At 42.7% G+C, this 3,882-nt stretch overlaps 1 long non-coding RNA gene across 1 annotated transcript; it reads right to left on the bottom strand.

The window, feature by feature from the left end:
- Positions 1-1,224: 1,224 nt before the first annotated feature.
- Positions 1,225-3,673, bottom strand: LOC114676728 (uncharacterized). The gene is made up of 3 exons (XR_003727778.2): positions 2,971-3,673; positions 2,609-2,661; positions 1,225-2,176 (listed from the first exon to the last, which is right to left on the bottom strand). It is a non-coding gene; the product is annotated as an uncharacterized LOC114676728 (long non-coding RNA).
- Between the last annotated feature and the right edge of the window lie 209 nt (positions 3,674-3,882).

Here is a 3,882-nt window from a genome sequence, read left to right as displayed (position 1 = left end):
CAACCTACTGGGCTCAAGCAATCCTCCTGCCTCAACCTCCCGAGTAGCTGGGACTACAGATATATACCACCACATCCAGCTAATTTTTGTTTTTTTTATAGAGACTGGGTTTCACCATGTTGCATGGGCTGGCCTGAAACTCCCAGGCTTAAGGGATCCTCCTGCTGCCTCAGCCTCTCAAAGTGCTGGGATTACAGGCATGAGCCACCATGCCTAGTGGGTTACATTTATATACTAATGGGGTACATGAGATATTTTTATAGATACATGCTATGCATAATAATTGCATCAGGGTATATGGGGTATCTATCCCCTCAAGCATTTATCATTTGTGTAACAAAAAATCCAATTATACTCTTTTAGTTTTTTTTTTTTTTTTTTTTTTTGAGACGGAGTCTTGCTCTGTCGCCCAGGCTGGAATGCAGTGGCACGATCTCAGCTCACTGCAAGCTCCTCCTCCCGGGTTCACGCCATTCTCCTGCCTCAGCCTCCCGAGTAGCTGGGACTACAGGTGCTCGCCACTACACCTGGCTACTTTTTAAAATATTTTTAGTAGAGACGAGGTTTCACCGTATTAGCCAGAATGGTCTCAATCTCCTGACCTCGTGATCTGCCTGCGTTGGCCTCCCAAAGTGCTGGGATTACAGGTGTGAGTTATTTTTAAATGCACAATTAAATTATTTTTGGCTACAGTCACACTTTTGTGCTGGCAAATATGAGGTCTTATTTATTCTTTTTTTTTTTTTTTTGAGACAAAGTCTCATTCTGTCGCCCAGGCTGGAGTGCAGTGGCGCAATCTCGGCTCACTGCAAGCTCCACCTTCCAGGTTCACGCCATTCTCCTGCCTCAGCCTCTCGAGTATCTGGGACTACAGGCACCCGCCACCACACCCGGCTAATTTTTTGTATTTTTAGTAGAGACAGGGTTTCACCATGTTAGCTAGGATGGTCTCCATCTCCTGACCTTGTGATCTGTCCACTTCGGCCTCCCAAAATACTGGGATTACAGGCGTGAGCTACCACACCTGGCCTATTTATTCTTTCTAACTATGTTGCTGTACCCATTAGCCATCTCCACTCCCTCCCCACCTGCCACCCCCCTGCTTTCCAGCGACTGGTAACCATCGTTCTACTCTCTATCTCCATGAGTTCAATTGTTTTAATTGTTAGATCCCACAAATAATTGAGAACATGCAAAATTTGTCCTTTTGTGTCTGGTCTATTTCATTTAACATAGTGACCTTCAGTTCCATCCATGTTGTTGCAAATGACAGGATCTCATTCTTTTTCATGGCTGAATAGTACTCCATTGCCTATATGTACCGCATTTTCTTTATGCATTTATCTGTTGATGGATACTTAGGTTGCTTCCTAATCTTGGTTATTGTGAACAGTGTTGCAATAGACAAGGGAGTGTAGATATCTCTTTAATATACTGATTTTCTTTCTTTTTGGTATATATCTAGGATTACTGGATCATATGGTAACTTGACTTTTAGTTTTTTTAGGAACCTTCAAACTGTTCTCCGTAGTGGCTGTACTAATTTACATTCCCACTAACAGTGTATGAGAGTTTTCTTTTCTCTCACCGGCATTTGTCATTGCCTGTCTTTTGGATAAAAGCCATTTTAACTGGGGAAGAGATGATATCTTACAGTATTTTTGATTTGCATTTCTCTGATGATCAATGACGTTGAGCACATTTTCATACCTCTTGTTTTGTTCTTCTATTGGCTTGGTAACTCAGATTCATCAATAACACACTATAATGAAATGCAATGTCTCTCCAACTGAACTGAGAGCCCTTAAAAGTATTGTGGTTTATATACCTGCAGCAGACAGATACATAAATCTGAGAAAATGTTTATTAACTGAGTCAATCAATTCATCAATCATTTATGACTTGTCCACTATCTTCATTATCTTTTGCTACCCTCAGTGAAGGTTATAAAGAAAGGTAACAGTATCTTTAGGCTCAAGGATTTTGCAATCCAGGAAAGTGGAACAAACAGCAGATGAAAGATGAAATGACAAGGCAAACATATTTATCATCACTGAACAAACCACAGCGGTGTTGTAAGTATTTGCTGAGATAAGTTATGAATTTTTCCTGCGTTGGAATGCCACAGGAGTTTCCCGGACACTGATCTGCTTTGCTTAATCAGGTTCAGTCTCACCTAGATGCAAGAAGATAAATATTTCCTGTTGTCATTATCTAATTATGGGATGATGCTGACAGTAAATATTGACTGAGCACCTAATCTGTGCCAGGCTCTATTCAGGAAAATAGGACACTAAAAAGAAAAAACTCCAGCCTGTGCATTGATTGGGAAGACAGACTTGGGCAGGACAATTATAAAGCAAAACAATATGTGGAGAGCTACAAGAGAGGGTCAAAGGAACTACAGCAAAGGGGTAGAAGAGGGTGGAAATAATTCCAGTGGTGTGGGCAGAGGGAATGCTTAAGAGAGACTTGGGTTTTGAGGAATACCCTGAAAGATAAGAAAGATTCAATAGTCAGGGAATGTATGAATCCGTTTTCATGCTACTGATAAAGACATACCTGAGACTGGGTAATTAATAAACAAAAAGAGGTTTAATGGACTCACAGTTCCATGTGGCTGGGAGGCTTCACAATCATGGTGGCAGGCAAAAGGCACATCTTACATGGTGGCAGACAAGAGAGAATGAGAACCAAGCAAAAGGGGATTCCCCTTATAAAACCATCACATCTCGTGAGATTTATTCACTACTATGAGAACAGTATGGGAGAAACTGCCCCCACGATTCAATTATCTTCCACCAGGTCCCTCTCACAACATGTAGGAATTATGGGAGCTACAATTCAAGATGACTTTTGAGTGGGGACACAGTCAAAGCGTATCAAGGAAAAAAAGTAGTAATGGGCTATTCCAAGAGGAAGTAACCATATGAGTAGAACTATGGAAGTTGTTTAATTGGCACCACTGACCTTTCAGGTTGTGGAGTGTTGATGATCTCTTAAGGTAGCACCTTTCTGTACATTGCAGGATGGTGGTTTCATTAGTTTCCATACCCTGAGGCTGATGTGTTCTGATTCTGGCTCAAAATTCAGTGAGGAGTACCATTTTCATGACTTTCCAGCAACATCATTCCGTGCCCCTCACAGTGGCTCAAACTAAAGGGAAGTCCCCAAGGGTATTGCCACTTTTGCAGAAAGGATGTTTTCACATCGTGTTGCGAAATGATGTATTTACATCCCTGAAAAGAGGGGTTGTCTATCAAGCAACCTCGATGTAGGTAAAAGTGCCTATCCCAAGGGCCTGAACTAAACTCTAAACTCAGGCTTAGAGGACTGTTGTGGCCAGGTGGAGTTTCTCATGCCTGTAATCCCAATGCATTGAAAGGGTGAGGTGGGAGGATCACGTGAAGCCAGGAGGTTGAGACCATCCTGGGCAACATAGCGAGACCCTCATCTCTACGGAAAAATTAAAACAAAAACTTACCTGGGTATGGTGACGCATGCCTGTAGTCCCAGTTACCTGGGAGACTGAGGTGGAAGAATCGTTTGAGTCCAGGAAGTCAAAGCTGCAGTCAACTATGATTGATCCACTGCCTTTCAGCCTGGGCAACAGAGCAAGATCTTGTCTCAAAAAGAGAAGAGAAAAGAGAGGAGGAGAGGAGAGGAGAAGAGAGGGGAGGGAAGGGGAGGGGAGAGGAGGGGAGAGGAGGGGAGGGAAGGAGGGGAGGAAAGGCAGGGGGAGGGGACAGTGTTGTTAGATAAAATTTGCTGTTTAAGATTTGTAGCTACTTCCAGAATGCTGCTCCCAGGGCTCAGAGGAACTAGGAGAAACTCAAGAGAAAGTTAAGTGAGTGTTTATTTTCACATGACAGTCCCGTGCTA

The sequence above is a fragment of the Macaca mulatta genome, chromosome 3 (genome assembly GCF_049350105.2).
Source record: "Macaca mulatta isolate MMU2019108-1 chromosome 3, T2T-MMU8v2.0, whole genome shotgun sequence".
Lineage (NCBI taxonomy): Eukaryota > Metazoa > Chordata > Mammalia > Primates > Cercopithecidae > Macaca > Macaca mulatta.
Note: the sequence above shows the minus strand (reverse complement) of the source record. Positions and strands in the feature narration are given on the sequence as shown.